Raw genomic sequence first — 24,245 nt, forward strand, 5'->3', positions numbered from 1 at the left:
GATTTAGACTTTTTGCCAGATCTTGTAAAAATTAAAAGAAGGACTTACTCGCCTTTCTCCTTTTTATCTATTGCTGGTTTGGCAGTTCTATGAGTTCTACCTTTTACTTACAGCAAGTTTCATAGAAATAACTGCAAAATTCATGTCTGTGAAATGTAATTCAGCATTATCCAGCATTCCCCTTCCCTCCGCCACCTCTTTGCAGGATAACATTGCTGTTGAATCAACATTCTCTGTATAAAAAGGCATGGTCTCTCTTCTGCCCCTCTCAAGAGTCTTGAAGGCAATCCAAGAACAATAAAATACACCATTTACCTCTGTACAATGACATAAATGCAACAGAACAATGTAAGTATAATTTTAGTTACAGAAATGGAGGAAAGAATATGCTAATAAAAGAATTTCCAACATTAATGGGAACAGTATGACTCCAAATCTTAAACATATTTTTTAGTTGTTGGAGAATCTATCTACTGAGCATGTGTAAATTATGATCTACAGAGGCTTGAAAAACTGGTCTCCAGTCCAAACCCTAGTGTTGGTTGCCTACTGGCATCAAAGCTAAACCTAACTCAGGGCCAACAACATGCAGAAGAACCCAAAATGCACAACCTAACTTTAGGCCAGAAACCTCTACTGGCTGCAACCTTAACCCTACCCATTGGGATTCAATCAACAGCAAACCCAACCCCAGGGTTCTTTGATTAGCATACCCTTTCCCCCTATTTCTGTAACCATTAAGTGCCTCAATGTAAGTCTCCCCCCAGCCTGGGGCCCCCTGCCATCTGCACCACTTACCAGAGCATTGGGCCGCTACTGGCTACCAATCTAATTCTATTGTACCACAGCGGCTACAACCTTAACCATAACCTAGTCCTCCTAGAGGCCCTCTGCCAGCCCCAAACCTGTCACCCCTGCCAATCACAAAATCAACCCTAGCCAGGCGATGGCTGCAACACTTACCTGAGCTTGAGGCACCCTGCTATACCCAGTCCTTAGCTTAGCCTGGGGCACCCCACCAGCCCCATCCTAACCCAGCTTGGTATATCCCCTGCTGGCTAAAACCCTAACCCATGCTAAAAGCCCCCTGTCAGATGCAGCTACAACTCTAACGCTAGTCTGAGGAGTCCAGCTAGCTGCCACTGTATCCTTAGCTCCTGAACCCCTGCCACTAGAAACCTTAGCTGTAGCCCAGGGCCACCTGCAGCCACAACCTAATCATATACTAGGGCCATTTGCTGACTGCAGCCATAACTCAAGGGAGCCTGCCTGGTAAAGCCCTAACCCTAGTATGGGGGCTCTCGCTGGTGCCAGTGCTTAGTCTAGGCAGGGCACCACATCAACCAAAATCCTTACCATGGCTGGAGTCCTTTCCAACCTAAGGGCCAACGTGAGCCAGAACCCTACCCCTAACCTTGTCCTGGAACTTGCTGGTAGAAACTATCCTAACCCTAGCCCCTGGTCCCTTGCCAGACAAAACCCTAGCTAGAGACAATGACCCTTGCCACATGAAACACTAGCCCTGCACCATGGCCCTGTTCTACCTGAAACACTAACCCTAGCCCAATGTGCCCAGCAGGCCACACTTTAAACCCAGTCTGGGGCATGCCACCTGCCACAGTTTTTAAGCCTAGCCTGGTGCCCCCTGCCAACCACAGTCAGAACTGTAACCCGAGCCTGGGACTCCCTGGTGGCCGCAAGCCTAGTCCTAGCCCCTGCACCTCTGCTGGCAACAGCTGCAACTTTAACCCTAGATTGGGGTCCCCTTCCAGAAGAAGTCATAACCCTAGCTGTGGCCTGGGACACCTCTGCTGGCTGCAACTCTAACCCAAGCTCAATGGACACCTGACAGCCACAACTGTACCCTAACCTTAGCCCAGAGTCCATTATGAGTGCCACCCCACTGCAGGGACAGCGACAGTCTACAACACTTACACTAGCCCAGGGCCGCATATTAGCTGTGATCTTTTCCCTACCCTGAAGCTCCCTGCCAGCCAAAATCCTAACCATAGCCTGTGGCTCCCTACCAACCTCAGCTCCAATACTAGTACTGGGTCCCCTGCTAGTCCTTGACAAAGGCAGCCTACTCATACCACTCCTAATGCTAGCATGAGGCTCCCTAGTCCCCCCGCCTACTTAACTCTAATGTGGTGGGCACACAGCAGGGCAAAAATCCAAGTAAGCTATGCAACTTGAGCTATGTCAATTGTGAAGCTGAAGTCAAAATAGCTTAATCTGGTGTTTGGCTCTGTCTACACAGCAGGAAGTTGAAGGAAGAACACTCTTCCTTTGACTTCCCTTACTCCTCATAAAATGAGGGTTGCAGGAGTCAGATTAAGAAGTCCTCTAGCACAACATTATTTTGAAATAGAACATGTCTACACTGCAAGTTTTCTTATTTCGGAATAACTGATGTTATTCTGAAATAACACTGCTGTGTAGACATAGCAGGTGGGACCTACTGACAGCCATCCACTGATCTGAATTCTAACGGTTGCTGTGGGCCTCTTTCCCCAATGCTACCCTTAGCTGAGGTAGTTTAGTATTCATAACCACAGCCCTAGTCCACCATTGATCCTACTCCTATTGCTTTTCTCTTTTCTGTCACAAACTGTAGCCCTAACCTAATACCACTGTCTTACAACACACGCCTTCCAATGCTCCGGTCTCTTTATAACATACAGGCCATTCTGAGACTGTACTTATAAACATCTGCATGTACTTTAAAGTCACTCAATCCCTCCACCAATATATAACTAGAGTCACACCCTTCCACTTGCATCTGACGAAGCGGGTCTTTGCCCATGAAAGCTTATGCTCCAACACTTCGGTTAGTCTATAAGGTGCCACAGGACTCCTCGCCGCTTTTGCAGATTCAGACTAACACGGCTATCCCTCTGATACTTGACCCTTCCACTTGTTTTCCTGCTTGTGGTTCTTTTCTCCCAGGAGGGGTGGGGAAGAAGGGACTGAGGTATCACTACTCTGAGAACTCCCCTTGAATTATTTTTCTTCTCCTTCTCCTCCTCCTCCATATCCCTCCTATGCTCCTTTTTAATTAGATCATTAACATCCTAACTGCAGTCTGACCTGATAATCAGGCACACCCTGACCAATTATTAGACCTTCCCCAAGGTTTGTAATTAGTGCTAATCGTGATCAGAATGTTGGCTTAAGCACCATCTCCCAGCACTTTGTTACACATGTACTAACCTTAATTCTGTTTCACTAATTGGCAATGGCTCTGGGCTACGAATCAGCCTTAACAGAAGAACGGCCATACTGTGTCAGACCAAAGGTCCATCTAGCCCAGTATCCTGTCTTCAGACAGGGACCAGTGTCAGGTGCCTCAGAGGGAATTGACAGCACAGGTAACCATCTGTCACTCAGTTCCAGCTTCTGGCAAACAAAGGCTAGTGACACCATCATCATCCATCCCGGCTAACAGCAATTGATGGAGCTATCTTCCATGAATTTATCTACTTAGTCTTTGAACCCTATTATATAGCCTTCACCTTCACAAGATCCTCTGGCAAGGAATTCCACAGATTGACTATGTTGTGTGGAAAAAATACTTCCTTTTATTTGCTTTAAACCTGCTTCCTATTAATTACATTTGGTGACCAGTGTTCCTTATAAGCTTGGGCAGCTGCCCAGGAGAGATTTAGGTCCTGCCGAGCTGATTAGCAGAGCGCCTACAGCTGGCAGCATGTGTTTCTACTAGTGGTGCACATCCACATATGCCTTGGTGTGCATAATAAAATTTATTCTGCACATGGATGGAAAAAACTAGAAGTAACATTGTTGTGCTTGTGTTCTGAGAAGGAGTAAATTACATTATTTACTTTCTTCATATCAATCATGGTTTTAGAGACCTCTAGCATACCCGTGCTTAGTTATCTCTTTTCTAAGGTGAAAAATCCCAGTCTATATAATGTCTCTTCAAATGGAAGCCATTCCATAAGCCTAATCATTATTGTTGCTATTTTTTAACCTTTTCCAATATATCTATTTGACATAGCAAAACCGCATCTGCACCCAGTATTCAAGATGTGGGCAGACCACAGATTTAGATAAAGGCAACATGCTGTTTCCTGACTTATCCTTTTCTTAATGATTCCCAGCATTCTCTTTGCTTTTTTGCTGCTGCCCTGACCTAATTCTGGCACTGACTGTTTATTTAATAAATACTGAACTTTCCTTCCGGAACGCAAGATAATACAGACAACAGTAAATAATGTGCTGGATGTTTCATTAACTGCCTTATATATGGGGGAACACAGACAGAGATTAGTAAATCAAATCCTACTACATTATACTATATATTTTGGGTGCATTATGTTTGCTATGATTATATAATAATGAATGAACCTTGTCCCTGTCTGGATGTTTATTAAAACATCCCTGCACGTGCAAGGATATGTCCATGAATAACTCATTGAAGGAGCAAGGCCCAGGGTCTGTAGGGACTGTAGCTATATATGCCCATTTAAGTACTCTTTTTTGTGGTCTTTTGAAATGTACTACGATTGAATGGTTTAGTGAATCCTTTGATTTGCACATTTTTAGAGGATTATTTTTGTCCAATAGCTTAGGGAAGTTATTTAGTTCTATTCTGTTTATTTGTGTCTAGGCTTCATGTGGCTAACTATCAGCATAAGTCCTCAAGCAAGGCAAAACCCAGTCATTTTGCCTTTATATGGGGAGTTTTGTGATAATTGGTGCTTGTCTGAAAGGCTCCATGAGATCAGCTTTCATTTTTAAAGTAAATTTATAGCAGAGGAAACCTTGAAAACAAACCTTAAACCACAAACATCAGAAGACAAATAAAAAGAACACAAAACGTATTATTTTTCATGATTTTGGGGACCTTAAGTACTAATTTTGGAAGTTTGGGATTGGCCATATTGCCAAAGTTAAACAAGTAACTGCACAGATCACTTAAAATTAGAGAGAGATTAGACAATGAGTTTTTTCTGTCTCTTCAGTTTGTTTGCTTTTTGCACTGGACCGGGTTCTGTGGACAGACTGTTTCATTTCCTACAATCATTCATAGGCATGATCGCACGACTACCTCCTGTTGTAGCAGCTCTTATGCAGTCTTTCCTTCAAGTGCCTTCCTTATCCCGTAAGATCTCTAATATGATAAATCCAGTAAAGCAGGTGACTACAAATCCTAAGAGGACCCCTCCTGCTCTACAGCCGCTTCTTCCTGGTTAGGTAAGGGGAAGAGGTCCTGATCCAGGAAATGGCTGTTTTTTGTATAGAGGTGGCAGCTGCTGCCATACCACTGGTCAGAAGCAGCAAAGAAGCTGAAGCAGAAACCTCCTGGCAGCATGGAACTGGAGAGAAGCTAGATGCAAAGAGGAATCCCCAGGAACCAAATGCACGAGCTGCATGTGGAACAGGTTGTGAATGTCACGTGTTACAGACTGGCCAGGTGTAGGTCTGTTTGGGACAAAAAGCAGAGTGGCTGGGCAGGGAGCCAGTGAGAAGGCCCCATTGAGAAACACTACCTGAGCCAGGCCTGGAAATCTGAAAGAACCAATTTGCTTGGAATTGAGACAGGACAGAGAGGACACCCAGGCACCAGTGGCATAGCGGGGGAGGGGGGGAGGGGGGGTGCGCAGTTGCCCCCAGGCGCACGCTAGGGGGGCACCAATTTAGTCCCCCTCCACTTTCCCCTGTCATCCCTCGGCTCACCTGCTCCCACTGCACCCGCCGCTGCCAGCTGGAACCTCCTCCCTGCCTCTCTGCCCTCAGCCCGACCCTCCTCAATCTCCACTGGTGGGTTAGTGCATGTGGCCCCAAATTGGATGGGGGGGAAGGTGCAGTACAAGCTCCTCCCACGATTGGGCTCAGCCATGTGCCAGGTTCAGGGCCCGGCTGCACATCTGCGGAGGGGGAGGGTGCAAATGTTTCCTTTGCTCCCTGGCGCATAACACCCTCAGTACTTCTCTTCTACGCACTTGGCCTGAAGAGTCCTGACTCTTGCTTGGGTTGCACCAGGGACTTGCGGGGAGAGGATAGCTTCAGGAAAAAAGAACCCTGCCCTGCATAACCAAACCCTGACTTTGTTTTAAGTTACGGGAAGAGGAAGCTGCATACTGAATTTGGTGGTCCTAGCTCTTACTGTTTAGGAGTTCTTGAACAAACAGCCGGACAGACCGACAAACTCATTTGCTCACAGACAGACAAACTCTTTCAGATATATAATAGATACAGTGCCAAGGACAATAGGGCATCAATCTCTGGCTGAGACCTCCATGGGCATGTCCACATTGGAACAAACACCTGTGGCTGGCAAATGTCAGCTGACTCTTGGGGTGCAATTGATACAGGGTAAATGTCTGTAACCCTTCTGCCGGGTAGGCCTGGCAGTAACCAGGGCTGGGTTCAATATCTTGGGGTCCATCTCACATAGAACCGGCTCAAGCCCCCACCCAGTAATCTGAGAAATCCCCTGGGTGCCTCGGAGAGGCAATGCTTCCCCACTCACAAGCACTGAGTCTGAGTGTAGGAAAGAAACATTTAATAAAACAGAGAGAGAAGTCATACAGCATTAACTTGGGAAAAACACCACAAACAGTTCATAACCCCAAACATGAGCCAAGCCCCCACCCCAGCCAAGAATTGCCTGAAGTCCAAAACAGTCCGACACCCCAAAAGTCTCTGTCCCTGGTCCGTGCCACCCAGAGTCCCAAAATTCATCTGCAGGGTTTCACCCCCCAACCTGGGTAGAAATGGGGGTGGGGGAATAGATTGGGGGCACCTTATACGAAACTCCGCCACGCTCCACCAGCTGTCTCATTCCACGCCTCTGGACACTCCGCTAGGCACCTGCCGCCACTCCACGCCACGCTGCTGATGGCTGCTCCTCGCCTGCCGCCGCTCCATGCCACACCGCTGGTCGCCGCTCCTTGTCCGCTGCCGCTCCACGCCACGGCGCTGCTGGCCGCCCCTCACCACTCCACACCACACCACTGATGGCTGCCCCTCGCCACTCCACACCACACCACTGATGGCTGCCCCTCGCCTGCCGCCACTCTACACCACACCGTTGGTTGCTGCCACTTCATTAGCTGCAATAGGTCTAGCACTCAGCCAAACCAGTGATTTCAGCTCTCAGTGATTTCAACTCTTTAGCCACCAGCTGGACTAGCAAAAGAAAAGACTCCTCAGGAAGTCTGCTTTAGGTCTGTCCTTAAAACAAAGGTGGAAAGGTGCAGGCTGGGCTAGTCTTATAGCTCATACCTGGCAGGTGTGAAGCAGGCTGACTCAAACCTTTTAACCCTCTCCCCCAGCTCTATTCACTCAACTCTGGAAGGGGGGAGGCTTGTTCTTCCGAGATCTCTTACCATGATGGTGGTGTCTCTCCTGCAAGCACTGGTGGCATGTTTTACAGTTACCACATTTAGGGGTAGCATGATTAGTTACCCCCACAACAGTCCCAAATTATATACAATTCTCCACATTCCATTCCAACACTGACCTTCCATCAGCCCTGGCTGAATGGGATTTACATAGCCACACCTCGGATTCTCTCCTGAGCAGTATTTACATGTCAACAGTTAACAGTTAATTACCTTGCAGAGCTAAACAACTGGGCTACGTCTACACTGGCCCCTTTTACGAAAGGGGCATGCTAATTTTAAACTTCGTAATAGGGAAATCCGCGGGGGATTTAAATATCCCCCGCGGGATTTAAATAAAGATGTCCGCCGCTTTTTAAGCGTCTAGACTGGCTCGATCCTCCAGAATAAAGCCCTATTCTGGAGGATCTCTTATTCCTACTTTGAAGTAGGAATAAGAGATCCTCCGGAAAAGGGCTTTATTCCGGAGGATCGGGCCAGTCTAGACGCTTTTTTCCGGCTTTTCTTCAAGCCGGAAAAAAGCGGCGGACATCTTTATTTAAATCCCGCTGGGGATATTTAAATCCCCCGCGGATTTCCCTATTACGAAGTTTAAAATTAGCATGCCCCTTTCGTAAAAGTGACCAGTGTAGACGTAGCCCTGTAGTGGGCACACCCACCCCTCTTTTTAGCTGGCTGACAGCAAGCAGCAGTTCAGCCCCTGCTTACATGTCTATGCTGCAGTTTTATAGCCCTGAAGTCTGAACTGCCTGAGCCCACAGCTGCAGATGTTACATTTCAGTGTAGATATAACCTGTATGTTACCTTTCTGCAAAGAACAAGGGGTACTCTTTACCCATGGTCACCACAGTTAGTCCACCAGGCTCTGGAGAATGGCTGCCGCAGGAGGAGGAAGCAATAGCAGACCATTTGCCTGCTCTTGCAGTGAGGCAGGTACACCATGGGATTCAGTGACCCAGTGCGGGCCCTGATGCTCACTGTCAAAACCAGAAAGGCTCCTTGGCTGCAGTTTCTCTGATTGGCAAAGAGCAACAGGGCAGAGAAAAGCAATCTTGTAAAGAGGAAAACACATTATTATAAAAAATAGAAATAAATGGGCCTGAGGGTCATCAAGAGAAGAAACACTTTGAAAAATTGCTTTGATGGCACTGTGGTCACACTAAAATTTCATGGTGACTGTGTTCCTTTAAGTGACAAATTCTGGTACCTCCAGTGGCTTATTGTTTGTAAAAAGTACTCTTGGCAAGGTTCTCCTCTCTACCAGTGGTGATAACATCTGCAGCATTTTCATTGGTCTGTTTGAAATCTACAGTGTCTGCCTGCCTTTTCTGTGGAAATAAAAGATACGAGCCGGAGAAGAGACAGATTTGGTAATGTTTCTGTATGCAACTTCCTCTTCACAACGTTGCCTAAGTGGCAGAAACTTAAAGGGAAAACAAACTTGGAAATAGTTCCAGACAGACCTTAATGCCAGTACATTTATCTAAGTAAGCCAAGTCCAGAAAAGCAGAACATGAAGAAGGAACGTTATTTGGCTGCTGACACTCCAGCATTTATGATGTTGACATTTCAGATGGTTCATCTTTCAAATCGCTTCCCCTTGGTTCTTGCATTCCCCTTAGTTCCCAGTGCCTCTGCTACTTTTAAAATTGTTTATAGAACATTCAAAAAGAGAAAAAAAAATCTTTAAAATACTTGGAGACAACACTCTGTTCACCCAACACTTTGTACATATCAGGGACACTCATAGCTCCTTCAATTTCTCCACTCAGGAATATGGGTCTTTCTCCCAAACAAGATAAAACACCTGAATTAATCACAATGCTATTGACCAGGATTTCCATCAAATTCAGGATATTAGTCAATAATCCCTGAATCGTGCATGAATCTGAGTGCACTTGTAGCAGTGTCTGGGGACAGAAGGCCAGATCCCTGTTTTGGGGGCTGCTGGTGTCTACGTCAGCACCAAGCATAGAATCATAGGGTTGGAAGAGACCTCAGGAGGTTATTGAGTCCAACCCCCTGCCCAAAGCAGGACCAATCCCAACTAAATCATCCCACCCAGGGCTTTATCAAATCCCCCCTTACTTTTCTATTGTGCAGACTAAATAAACCCAAATCCCTCAGCCTCTCCTCTTAGTTCATGTGCTCTAGCCCCCTAATCATTTTGGTTGCCGTCCAATGGACCCTTTCCAATGCATCCACATCCTTTCTGTAATGGAAAGGGGGAGCAGGAGCAGAATTGGACACAATACTCCAGATGTGCCCTCATCAGTACTGAATAAAGGGGAATAATCACTTTCCTAGATCTGCTGGCAATGCTCGTACTAATGCACCCCAATATGCCATTAGCCTTCTTGGCTACAAGGATGTACTGTTGACTCATATCCAGCTTCTCATCCACTGTAACCCCCATATTGTTTTCTGCCAAACTGTTACTTAGCCACTTGGACCCCAGCTTGTAACAGTGCTTGGGATTCTTCCATCCCAAGTGTAGGACTCTGCAGTTGTCCTTGTTGAACCTCCTCAGATTTCTTTTAGCCCAACCCTCCAATTTGTTCAAGTCACTCTGGCCCCTATCCCTGCCCTCTAGTGCATCTACCTTTCCCCCTAGCTTAGTATCATCTGCGAACTTGCTGAGGGTGCAATCCATCCCCTCATCCAGGTCATTAGTAATGATGTTGAACAAAATCAGATCCAGGACCAACCTGAGGCTGCTGTATCCTACACCCACCTTCAATGGCCAGAAAGGGGGCACAACTGTGGCAGCTGGGGAATTGCTGGAGTACAGTCCTGCTCTGGTCACATTCCTTTCCCCTTGCATTGTCATATATGTATGGCTTTTGTAAAGGGAAATCATGCCTCACTAATCTATAAGGATTATTTCAGGGGATCAACAAACATGTTGAGAAGGGTGATTCAGTGGTTAGAATGTACATGGATCTTTGTCAATGTCCCTCACCAAAGAGATAAACGGGAAGGTCCTCTTATGGATCTGTAACCGGTTAAAATATATTAAAGGGTTGGAATAAATGGTCATTTTTCACTATGGCGAGAGCTACATAGCAGGGTCCCCCAGAGGGTTGTACTGAGATGAGTATTTTTAAAATATTCATATATGATTTAGAAAAAGGAGTAAACAAAGAGATGGCAAAATGTACAGATGATAGAAAATTTCTCAAGATACTTAATTCTAAAGCAGACTGAAGAGTTATAAAAAGTTCTCAGAATTGGGAGACTGGGCAACAAAATGGCAGATGAAATTCAATATTGATAAATGAAAGTAATATCCATTGGAAAACATAATTCTACCTATACATATAAAATGGAGTCTAAATTAACTGTTGCCACTCAACAAAGATCCTGGAGGCATTGTGGATAGTTCTCTGAAAAATATCTGATCAATGTGCAGCTGCAGTCAAAAAATCTAATAGAACATTAAGAACCATTAGGAAAGGGATAGATATTAATACAAAAACATAATGCCATAATATAAATTCATGACATGCTCACAGTTTGGCTATTCCATTCACTTCTGGGCCAGGGTAAAGTGAATGGAAAGTCTTAGTGGTGCACCCAACACTGGCTTCATTTGTAGGGGGAGATGGTTCTGGGCCTCCCAAAGGGACGGGGTTAGAGAGATACTCCCCCAGACAGCCTTTCATGGCTGCCTCTACCATAGTGGCTGGTTTCCCCAAGGCTGCAGTGGTGGAAGCCGGGTGCCCTGGGGCTCTGACAATGATTTGAAGGGCCCAGGGCCCCAGCTACTGCCATACTCCCTTCCCCCACCCCATGTGGGCGGTTCTGCCAGTAAGGTCCAGCAGCAATGCTGTGGCAATACTTTAACATCAGCCATGTACAGGCTGGTACCAGCAGCCAGTTCTTACCAATACATCGTACCGACCCGCAACGGCCAACTTTCACCTCTGCATTCTGGTCACCACATCTCAGATATACTAGAACTGGAAAAAGTACAGAGGCAAGGAAAAAATGATTAGGGGTATGAAACAGCTTCCTTATGACAAGAGATTAAAAAGACTGGGACTTTTCAGCTAGGAAAAGAGTCTGCTAAGAGGCGATATGATAAAAGTAAATAAAACAGTGACTGGTGTGGAGGAAATGAATAAGGAAATGCTATTTATTCCTTCTACCACAAGAACAAGAAGAAATTAACAGGCAGAAAGTTAAAACAAACTAAAGGAAGTATTTCTCCCCATGACATGTAGCCAATCTTTGGAACTCAATGCCATGGGATGTTGTGAAGGCCAAAGCTATAATGGGGTACAAAATAGAAATATGTAAGTTCATGGAGGATAGATCTATCAGTGGGTATCAGTCAAAATGGTCAGGGATGCAGCTCTATGCTCTGGGTGTCCATAGTCTTTGTCAGAAGCTGAGAATAGGTGACAGGGAATGGATCACTCAGGGTATGTCTACACTACCACCCTAGTTCGAATTAGGGTGGTTAATGTAGGCAACCGGAGTTGTAAATGAAGCCCGGGATTTGCATTTCCCGGGCTTCATTTGCATATTGCCGGGCGCTGCCATTTTTAAATGTCCACTAGTTCGGACTCCGTGCCCGCGGCTACACGTGGCACGAACTAGGTAGTTTGGATTAGGCTTCCTATTCCGAACTACCGTTACTCCTTGTGGAATATGCAAATGAAGCCCAGGAAATTCAAATCCCGGGCTTCATTTGCAACTCCAGTTGCCTACATTAACCACCCTAATTCGAACTAGGGTGGTAGTGTAGACATACCCTCAGTGACTGCCTGTTCAGATCATTTCCTCTGAAGCACCTGGCATTGGCCTCTGTGAGAAGGCAGAATGCTGGCTTAGATGGACTATTGGTTTGACCCACTATGGCATTCTTATGTTCAAGAAAAGCCTTTCAACACAAACAGATTTTAATTTGAAAAATTGTGACCAGGTCTAATGGAAATTAGACTCAGTGAAGGCTAACTTTCCTACAGGATCTGTCTCATTAAACTGTAATACACTGGATTGGCCATGGCTGCTTTCATTAACCGCAGGTAATAAGGAGGAGAGGTCAGAATGTTTGTCTTAAAATTTTATTTTTAAAAGTTACTAGATTCTCAAAACTTCCAATGTGCTACAATTTGTCAAATCCCTACATTTTGTCATGTTAGATATCGAGTTGCCCTCCCCCGCAAATCACTGCCATGTTCTGTACACATTTTTAAAAAATCCCAGAGGTAGTTAAACTTAATTAGACCATCATGCACTCTTTGGGGGTTGTATTCTTCCCTATCATTGCTGATTACCATTATCTTCTTATCCCATCTACCATAATTAGAGCATATTCTCTTTTGATTTCTGACAGGAAGATTTATGGAATTAATCAGCATGAAATTCGTATTCTAAACAAGAACCTGCAATTTGAAATTTACTTTCAGGGACTATTTTAGTGTTCAGTTATAACATTCACTCCCCTGGAGTCTCAGCATAGCAAAGCTTGATTGATTGAATGTGCATCAAAAGCAAAGAAAGCAATGAATACAATCAAACTGAAATGTGTTTTTGAAAGTGAATATATAATTGCAAGAATTTTCCCCGCCATTTGCTCACAGCTTCTTTTTAAGTTGACCTATACTTATTAGTAGATACCCAATAATCATCCAAAGGGGAGGTTATACCAAAATTATAAAGCTTAACAGCCTCCTTTGCATTATAATGCACTGCATGTATCCCATTACCTCAAATTACTTTTAGTATGATGGGTTACTCTAACAAAGTAAAAATGTACAGCAGTAAATGTTCTTAGATGTCTGTATATTAATGCCAGAAGTATGAAGAAGAACCAGGAAGAACCAGAAACACAAGTGCAGATCACATTTGTGACAAATGGCATTGCAGGGACTTGCTGGGATAATTCACATGACTGGAATACTGATATTGAAGGATACAATTTGCTCGTGATAGATAGGCAGTGAAAAAGGGGAAGAGGTATTGTTTTGTATATCAAAGATATACACACTTGCATTAAGGTTGAGATAGAAGTGGGGGGCAGTCCTATTGAAAGTCTTCAGGTAAGGATTAAAGGGGTATTGTCATGGTAGGGATCCACTATAGACTACCTAACCTAGAAGAAGACATGGATATGGCTTTTTTAAATAACTACCAACATTATTCAAAGTACAGAATTTTGAGGTGAGGGAGGAGTTCAACTGCCCAGATGTGTGTTGGGAAAATAATGCAACAGGGCATGGATAAAGCAACGTATTATTGGAAGTATTGGAGACAACTATTTATTACAGAAGGTGGAGTAGCTAGGGGAAAGGCTCTTCTAGATTTGATTCTGACACAGAGGGAGGAACAGGCTGAGAATTTAAAGGTGGAAGACAGTTTGTGTGGAAGTGCTCATGAAATGATAAAATTCATGGCTACGTCTAGACTGGCCCCTTCTCCGGAAGAGGCATGCAAAGCAGGCAAGTCAGAATAAGGAAATCCGCGGGGGATTTAAATAACCCCCGCGGGATTTAAATAAACATAGCCGCCGCATTTTTTCCGGCTTGGGGAAAAGCCGGAAAAGAGCGTCTAGACTGGCATGATCCTCCGGAATAAAGCCCTTTTCCGGAGGATCTCTTATTCCTACTTGCATGCCTCTTCCAGAGAAGGGGCCAGTCTAGACGTAGCCCATGATTATAAGGAATGGAACAAGGGGAAACAGAATAAGGACAATGGACTTCAAGAAGTAAGACTTTAGCAAACTCAGAAAACAGGTAGATAAGATTCTGTGGGAAGTAAGTCTATGTGATAGGCGACCAGTCTGGCTTACCGGGGACATCCTTAACACAAAAAGGAAGCTTGCAAGAAGTGGAAACTTGGACAGATGACTAGGGAGGAGTATAAATATATTGCTCAAGAATGCAGGGGAGTTATCAGGAAGGCAAAAGCACAATTGGAATTGCAGCTAGCAAGGGATGTGAAGGATAACAAGAAAGGTTTCTACAGGCAGTACGAGGGTGATCAGAGAGGGTGTGGGGCCCTAATTGGATGAGGGAGGTAACCTAGTGACAGACAATGTGGGAAAAGCTGAAGTAGTCAATGCTTTCTTTGCCTCTGTCTTCACGGACAAGATCAGCTCTCAGACAAATGCACTAGACAACTGAGTATGGGAAGGAGGTGGACAGCCCTTTGGGGGGAAAGAACAAGTTAGGAACTATTTAGAAAAGCTAAACACACATAAATCCAAGGGCCTGGATTTAATGCATCCAAGGATACTGAGGGAGTTGGCAAATATCATTGCGGAGCCTTTGGCCATTAATTTTGAAAATTCGTGGAGATTGGGAGAGGTCCCGGATGACTGGAAAAAGGCAAATGTAGTGTCCATCTTCAAAAAAGGGAAGAAGGACAATCCAGGGAACTACAGATCGGTCAGGCTTACCTCAGTCCCTGGAAAAATCATGGAGGGGATCCTTAAGGAATCCATTTTGAAGCACTTGGAAGAGGGGAAAGTGATCAGGAATAGTCAACATGGATTCACGAAGGACAAGTCATGCCTGACCAATCTGATTAGCTTCTATGATGAGGTAACTGGCTCTGTGGATATGGGAAAGTCAGTCGATGTGATATACCTTGACTTTAGCAAAGCTTTTGATACGGTCTCCCACAATATTCTTGCCAGCAAGTTACGGGAATATGGATTGGATAAATGGACTTTAAGATGGCTAGAAAGCTGGCTAGACTGTCGGGCCCAACGGGTAGTCATAAACAGCTTGATGTCAGGTTGGTGGTCAGTTTCTAGCGGAGTGCCCCAAGGATCTGTTCTTGGACTGGTTTTGTTCAACATCTTTATCAATGATCTGAATGAGGGGATGGATTGACCCCTCAGCAAGTTTGCAGATGACACTAAGCTAAGGGGAGAGGTAGATACGGTGGAGGGCAGGGATAGGGTCCAGAGTGACCTGGACAGATTAGAGGATTGGGCTAAAAGAAATCTGATGAGGTTCAACAAGGACAAGTGTAGAGTCCTGCACTTGGGACAGAAGAATGCCAAACATTGTTACAGGCTGGGGACTGAATGGCTAAGCAGTTCTGCAGAAAAGGGCCTGGGGATTACAATGGATGAGAAGCTGGATATGAGTCAACAGTGTGCCCTTGTAGGCAAGAAGGCTAATGGCATATTAGAGTGCATTAGGAGAAACATTTCCAGCAGATCCAGAGAAGTGATTATTCCCCTTTATTCGGCTCTGGTGAGGCCACATCTGGGCGGCGTTTAGACTGGCAAGTTTTTCCGCAAAAGCAGCTGCTTTTGCAGAAAAACTTGCCAGCTGTCTACACTGGCTGCTTGAATTTCCGCAAAAACACTGACAATCTCATGTAAGATTGTCAGTGTTCTTGCAGAAATACTAGGCTGCTCCCATTCGGGCAAAAGCCCTCTTGCGCAAATGCTTTTGCGCAAGAGGGCCAGTGTAGACAACGCGGTATTGTTTTGTGCAAAAAAGCCCCGATCACGAAAATGGCGATCGGGGATTTCTTGTGCAAAACCGCGTCTAGATTGGCACGGACGCTTTTCATCAAAAAGTGCTTTTGCGGAAAAGCGTCCGAGCCAATCTAGATGCTCTTTTCTGCAAATGCTTTTAACGGAAAAACTTTTCCGTTAAAACCATTTGCGGAAAATCATGCCAGTCTAGACGTAGCCCTGGAGTATTGTGTCCAGTTCTGGGTCCCCCACTAGAGAAGGGATGTGGACGCATTGGAAAGGGTGCAGCAGAGGGCGACCAAAATGATTAGGGGGCTGGAGCACATGACCTATGAGGGAAGACTGAGGGATTTGGGTTTGTTTACTCTGCAGACGAGAAGAGTGAGGGGGGATTTGATAGCAGCCTTCAACTTGCTGAAGGGAGGTTCCAAAGAGGATAGAGAAAATCTGTTCACAGTAGTGATGGATGGCAGAACAAGGAGCAAGGGTCTCAAGATACAGTGGGAGAGGTCTAGGTTGGATATTAGGAAAAACTATTTCACTAGGAGAGTGGTGAAGCAGTGAAATGGGTTACCTAGGGAGGTGGTGGAATCTCCAGCCCTAGACATTTTTAAGTCTCGGCTTGATAAAGCCCTGGATGGGTTGATTTAGTTGGGATTGGTCCTGCCTTGGGCAGGGGGCTGGACTTGATGATCTCCTGAGGTCTCTTCTTGCTCTATGATTCTATGTCTAGAAAACATGATCTATGAAGGAAGATTGAAAAAAATGGGTTTGTTCAGTCTGGAGAAGAGAAAGCTCAGGAGTTTTCTCTTCTCCAGACTGAACAAACCCATTTTTTTTCAATCTTCCTTCATAACAGAATTCAAGTACTTAAAAGCTTGTTTTAAAGAGGAAAGTGATAAATTGTTTTATCCACTGAGAACAGAACAAGAAGAAATTAATTTAAATTGCCTTAAAGGAGATTTAGGTGAGACATTAGGAAAATGTTTCTCAGTGTAAAAGTAATTTAGCAATGGAACAGATTACTTAGGGAGGAATCTCTAGGTGGAATGTCTGCCACTGGACATTTTTAAGAACACATTAGACAAACACCTGTCAGTGATGGTCTAAGTAATTTGTTAGTCCTACCTTAGTGCAGAGGACTGGAGTATATGACTTATTGAGGTCCCCTTCCAATCCTACATTTCTATAATTCTAACTAGCAAACTATTTGACTTTGTGTTTGATGACTGTTTATACTGCTTAAATAAAAGATGCTTTTAATAGATTTGTATATTTGAAAGTCAAAGTGACCAATACAACATTTAGTCTGAACTTCTACGTAACACAGACAGATTATTTGGCTGGTAAGTAGCAAGACTTTACATAACGAGAGAATATCTCTATTGGTAAATGTGAAGTTAGACAAAACTCAGCTCTTTTCCCTTCTCCCATAGGCTGATGTAGAAACTGTAGTCTGGAAATTATTGTATAAGGAGACTGTTTATGGTATGAACAGAACAGACAGAAATACGAGAAGACCTTTGGGGCTGCCAAAAATCTCATTTTTTGAAAGATCAGCCTTTGGCTTTTGAGAAAGTACTGTAGGAAAAAATGTTGTTTAAATGAGAATTTCTGTCCCACCAAAAATAATTATTTCCTGAAATAAAATATATTTAGCTGAACTCCCAGCAGTCCATATTGCTAAGGATAGTCCATGTTGCACCACCTGTTCCACGTGGCTGTACAAATTCTTTGACCCAAATTCAGAAGTTTGTGAGGCATTTGTAACTCCTACATTACTCTAGAATATTTACTACTTAGGGAGTAGGCCTAAATACAATCCCTTTCCCTCCCTAATTCACCCATCAACAAACATAAAATGCCAGAGAATCCTGAGTCCTCTCTTAAGTTGCTTGACAATGCAAGATTCTGAGCACTTCTTGCAAGGTCCAAGTCCCTTCAAGCTCCCATTTACTAGAACTTACAAGAGATGTCTAGTAACTAAATCTTGGTCTACACTACAGAGTTATTTCAAAATAACCCCCCTTATTTCAAAATAATAAGTGGAGCATCCACACTACCAAGCATAGTATTTTGAAATAATGGACTGGTTATTTTGAAATCTATATTCCCTATTTCCTCAGGAAATAAGTGTATTTCAAAATAGTTATTTTGGGAGTTATTATTTTGAATTTAGTAATTTTGAAATAATTCCCTAGTGTAAACATGCCCTAATACAGCTGATCCTTAAGTGAATACTTCAAGAAGCGTATTTTGTTTTCAGTGGTAATCATCAACTGAGCATAAAGCTCAAAAATCCTTTACTTTAATAGACCACATCCTTATCTTGTAAAATCAGCATAGCCATACTGACTTAAATAGATCTAGAATAGTTTACACTAGCTGAAGGTCGGTCTCAGTGGAAGAAAAGTACACTTAGGACATGTCTACACAGAAGCGTTATTTCAAAATAACTACACAAGAGTCTACACAGCAAGCCCGTTATTTCAAATAATTTTGAAATAACGGGAGGCTTATTTTGGAGTCTGTAACCCTCATTCTACGAGGAATAATGCGTATTCTGAAATAGCTATTTTGGAATAGGGTGTGTGTAGACAGGGCAGCTGGAGTTATTTCGAAATAAGGGGCCTCTAGCCCTTTCCACAGGTGCCTTGCTGTCCCCCCTGTCCACACTCAGCAAAACTCTATAGTACCCCTTCCCATGCAGGCTTTAAAGGTGGAGCCTCTGGGGAAAGGGATTGTGGCACAAGACAGGCCCTGACAGCCCTGAGGCACGTTGCAGCAACCTGCATAGCTGTCCCTGCAGCCATGAGCTACCCTCATGCTGCGTCCAAGCACTCCACAGATGCAGCCGAGGAGGCAGCCAGCTCCCACCTCCCTGCCAGGGGACAAAAGAGGCATAGTCCTGCCTTCCTTGTCTGGTGCAGAGATCCTGGACCTCATTGAGGTCTGGGGCAAGGAGACAAACCTCCAGCATCTCCACACCCCATGCAGGAATGTGGACATCTAAGGTCAGATGGCCAAGAGCCTGGGCACCAAGGGCCATGTGTTCACCCAGGAGCAGGTGTGCATGAAATTAAAGGAGCTCAGGCAGGCCTATGCCAAGGCCAGGGAGTTCAGTTCTCACTCCAGTGCAGCACCCCAGATCTGCCTTTACTATAATGATTTCCATCACATCCTAGGGGGTTGGTCAATCTCTTCCTCCCACTGCTGGACTCAGGGCTGGAGACGCCTGTCATCACCCTCCTGGGGGCAGAGACGGGGAGGAGGAAGAGGAAGAGCTGGACGAGGCCAGCAGTGTAATGAGGGCCTCTAGCCAGAAGGCCTTGTTCTCCATGGAGCTGGTCATCCCCCACCCTGGATGTCTCCCAGGCATCATCTGATGCTGGGGAAGGCCCATCGAGTAAGTGACATTAATTTCCATAGACGCACATGGGTGGAGGTGGTGGGTGGGGAGGGACTGCTGCGTGTTCCTTTTTTGGCCTTCGTGGCCTGGGATTCGCGCAGCAGCCTGTGCACATGGGTGCATGTGAAGTGCCAGTCTGGGGCACACAGCCTCAGGAGGCAGCAACAGAGATCCTTGTGCTCTGGCTCACGTGGTGTTTGGAGAAGCCTGCCTTACTCCCGGCACTGTGGTGGGACACAGGTGGGACATGAGTGGGACACTCTCCCACCACAAGCCACCAGTAGAAGGAGGCTGGGGACATGGAGACACCCACACGCTCACACCCCACTCAAGAGTGCTGCACGCAGCTACGCTTGTACTCTTAGGGCAGGATCTTCTCCTGGAGACAGCGCGGTGAAGCAGAAAGTTTCTGCCACTCACACACACCTCCCCCCAACACCCTGCTTCCCTTTCCTCCAGTGGCCAGGGATACAAGTCTTTGCCCTGTGGGACACTGCCACTGCTGGACCTGACTGCAGACTCCCGGTTTGGCTGGCACCTTCCCATGTCTGCTTGTCCCTGGGACGTGGGGGTAGTGAGGCTCCCTCCTTTGACATCTGCATCCCTGCAGGAAAGGGCCTGTTGTCTAGGCCTCAGGTGGCCTTGCTCGAAGCACATCACCTTCGTCTGGCCTTTCAGTCTCTGCTCAGAGTTGAGGGATAGGCTTCATACTTGGTGTTTCCAGGGATGACTGCACTTCTCTTTGTTCTCCACAGCTGGACAGCTGCAAGAGGGGAGCGGTCGACATCTCCTGTACCATCGACCCCATGTGATCTGTCAGCACCAGAGAGCCCACAAGGCCCTCCAAAGGGAGCATATTGCTGCCCTGCAAGCCCTGCAGTGGTCCATGGACTGGCAGAACCAGAGATTGGAGGAGGACCTGCAGCTGAACAGTGACACCTGAAGGGAGCTGCTACAGCAGGGCTGATCCATCTGTATGGCCTTCCATATGGTCATCGACTGCCTGGTGGCTGCTCCTGCACCGGCTCCTGCCCCTCCAGCTTCTCTTCCAACCCCTCTCTTGTGGCCACCATGGCCCCACGAATAAGGTGGTGGCACCACCTGACACAGGCACCACTCCCAGTCCCAGCCTTGATCCTCTCCTACCCTCTCTTCCCCCTTCCACCTCCCTCCTTTCCTGTCCCACGTTCTTTCCCCAGTCTCTCCCCGGTTATATTCACCCCAATAAAAATAAAAGAATTGATTGTTTCCAAACAACAAGTGTAGTTTATGGACTCTGCTGGAGAAGGGGAGGGAGAAGTGAGGAAAAGGAGGGAAGGTGAAGGGAGTGGTGTGGGTGGAAAGGCAAAGAGGGGCATTGCACAGGGCTCTTGTGGGGAGTCCCTGGGAAGAGTGTCACTATGGTCCTTATGAGAAACTTTCCCTCAGGGAGAAGTAACGGTAGTTCGAATTAGACATCCTAATTCGAACTACCTACTCCGTGCTGCGTGTAGCTGCGGGCATGGAGTCCGCACTAAGGGGTATTTAAAAATGGCGGCGCCCGGCAAGATGCAAATGAAGCCCGGGATATTTAAATCCCGGGCTTCATTTGCAACTTCGAATGCCTACATTAGCCACCCTAGTTCGAACTAGGGTGGCAGTGTAGACATACCCCCAGAGTGCTGGAGCCACTGCTGGTCATTCCACCACTCCATCACAAGCTGGTCCCACCAGTCAGAATTGGTGTCCAGTCACCAGAAACAGCTGTGCACGGTATGCAGGAGAGGGCAGGTTGGGTTGAGCTGCATGAGGAGTGCCTGGAGAGCAGAGAGGAATTGCCCCACAATGAGCTTGGGGTCCTGTTCCTGCAGAGCCTGAAAGGCAGCCTGCCAAAACTGCAGCAGGAGGTGCACTAAGACATATAAGAGACGTTGACTCCTGGGAGGCAGGTCTGAGTCTATGTCTAGAGAGCTGAGGTGTCCCCAGGGGCAACTACAGCAGGCAGAGAAAAGGCGTTGCTGTCGCTCAGTGAAGTAGGCAAAGGAGGAGAGCCTGAAACATGGCAGTACAGGGGTGTCCCTTTAAGCTCAGGCCTCAGATAGCCTCAGGCAGCAGCTCCAGGAAGAGAGCGCTTGTCCTGATTCCCTCCTTAAATGCAATTCAGCATCTAGTGAGTATGGATGCTCTATTTAGAAATAGCTCAGCACTGTTTTGATGGGCATACCATGGATTTATATAGAGATAATAAGATATTCTCTGTCTTATTCCCTATCCCTTTTTAAAATTATTCCTAACATTTTGTTTGCTTTTTTGACTGCCGCTGCGCATTGACTCCAAGATCTCTCTCATGAGTAGTTGTAGCTAAATTAGTCCCCATCATATTGTATGTATAGTTGGGATTATTTTTTCCAATGTGCATTACTTTGCATTTACCAACATTAAATTGCCATTTTGTTGTCCACTTAGTTTGTTGAGATCCGTGAGAGGACCTTCCCTCTTATCCCATGACAACTTACTTTACTTAAGTAATAGCTGTTCTTCAAACTCCTTTTTGGCTCTTCAGTTTTAATCCTTGGGTGAAGGATCAGGGTTTTTCTTGTAATTGAACCAAGTGGGATTGCTCAGGTGTTGTCCTAATGTCGTTGATGACAATATCATGTCAGCGCAGCTGCAGGTACTGGCAGTGAAAGCATTAATGAACAAGGAATTGCAAGAAAAAGCTATGTCCATAATCATCAAGAGTTCAAAATAGTCTTTGACAATGAAAAAATACTGTACATGACCGGGATACTGTTTCTTTTTAGAAGTAGTTATGCTATGGCTTTTCAAGGTACATTTATAGAGTGTACACAATTTCTAATAATGCACGGTGTATACAATATTTGTCCCAAAGGGTCATCAATTTGAGATCAGCATGAGAGAAGAGATTCAAAGGAATCATTGAGAAGGAAAGGTTATATCCCAAAAGTTATGCATGCTGGAATCTGAATTTACCTTAATACAACTGCACCTAATGGAGCTAAGGTTTCCCAAGAGCTCATGTGTACCAGATAGTCTGATCTTTCCAAGTCATTGTGCAACAGGTTAAACTGCTGAATGAATGACAGCTGTGCTATGCCCAAAGAATGCTTTGAAGGTGACAAATGTTTTTGTCTTTAACCCACTCAGGTCAACCCAATGGCAGCCAAGACTGTCTGACATGGTTAGTAGCACTATTATTACATTTATATGAGACGTCTGTTTGAAAAGAATCAAGATGATCTCAAATTATGAGACCCATGATAAAACAGCAGACAGCTTCAAAGAAAAACAAATACAAGAGATTTTCCAGTCTGGTATTTGTTTACCTGCATGAAGAAGGTCTGAAAGCCTTATGTATTTATTACACAATTTGGCAGCATTTTTGGGCCAAATGTGGAATGCACTGAACTTTCTAACTTTTATTGGACAAAGACAATCTTTGTCCCTCTCCCACATTTTCCCTCCTCTGGCTCCTCACTCCCTAGAGAAGTACAGAGCTGTTCCAGTTCTTATTTCATCCATTTTTCTTCCTTCAGTTTCCTTTACCCCTTTGCACCTGTTTTTAAAATGTGAAGGGAAGTTATTTCTCACCCCTGGGAGAGACAGATGACCTTAGAGAGTGTAGTCACGGAATCTTCCTTAGCCTACAGAAATAGTTCCCTCCAAATAAACTGTGTAGTTAAACACAGATGACTTCTTTATAAGGGGACATGATGACTTCAGAAGATGGGCAATACTGCACACACAAAGGATGATTAAATCTTAGACTGTGAATCCTGCTGAAGGGTGTATTTACATTGAAGACAGCCCTTCTTCAAAGCAATCTTGGTTCAACCATCAATGTGTGGGATATGCTGTAACTCTCTGAATCATCTTAATTGCAAATGCTTCCATTAGGTGCACCCTACAAAAACATAGAGCTTGCTACTGGTGACTGGAAATTCCCTACTAATAGTCAATTGAGCTCCTCCGTAATATGAAGTTCAGCAAATTTTTGTTCCTGGATGTATTCATTTTAAAAGAAACCATTCAGGTCTTAATTCTCCACTTTTCAAGTGTATAGAAGATAATGTTCTGGTTCATACAATATATTTATATTCTGTTTCCCAATGTGAAATAACTCTCACAAAATCTTTGTTTCTTTTATGTTGGAGAAAAACAAAGGAAACCGGACCCTCTGGTGGAAAGATAGCAGATACAGCTGTAATTCCTGACTTTCTCATGAAATTAATGTCTTGCTATATATATATTGGTAAGAAACCCAGCATTACTTTGGGAAACCACTACAAACATGACTCAAAAACATATGACCATGAGCAAAATAGGCAGTGCCCTTTGCTTCAGATTATTACCTTGCACTATGATACTTGTTCCTTTAACAGGCTTGTCCCCTGTCCTTTCACTGCGCCCCACTCACAGTTGTGGTCCTGGATCAGAAAAAATCCAGGTTTCAGAGGTGTGTTCACATGAGTTCACCTCTTACCCTGGGAGTGGGAAAGGGCATCAAGCAATGCCTCAGCTGCTGCCATCACCTCTGCAGCTGACTCACAGCTGTAACCATTCACTCTACCACCACTAGCCACTGCCATTCAGTCTGCGGGAGTTGCTGCTGACACATGCTGAGGTTCCACCCCATAACTCAGCTCTCAGTGATTTCAGCAGGTTGTGAGGAACCTCACTGCAAGCTGGGCAGTCTCTTTCATGGCAACATTATCCCACCATACCTAAGGCTCAGCAGCTCGACCTGGTTATCAGAGATTTCAGCTCTTGTGATCATTATTTAAAAAACCAAAAAATTTGTTCTGAAATTTGATTTGTCCTTTTCATATGTGTTCATTTTTTTAATTTGTATCCTTTGGTATATATGGTTGTGACAATTTTCTTCCACTATTTGATCTGAGGAAGTGGGTCTGGCCCACGAAAGCTCATCACCTATTAAACCATCGTGTTAGTCTTTAAAGTGCTACACAGTCCTGTTTTTTGTTTCAGCTGCACCAGAGTAACACGGCTACATTTC

The sequence above is a fragment of the Pelodiscus sinensis genome, chromosome 3, assembly GCF_052426305.1.
Source record: "Pelodiscus sinensis isolate ZL-2025 chromosome 3, ASM5242630v1, whole genome shotgun sequence".
Lineage (NCBI taxonomy): Eukaryota > Metazoa > Chordata > Testudines > Trionychidae > Pelodiscus > Pelodiscus sinensis.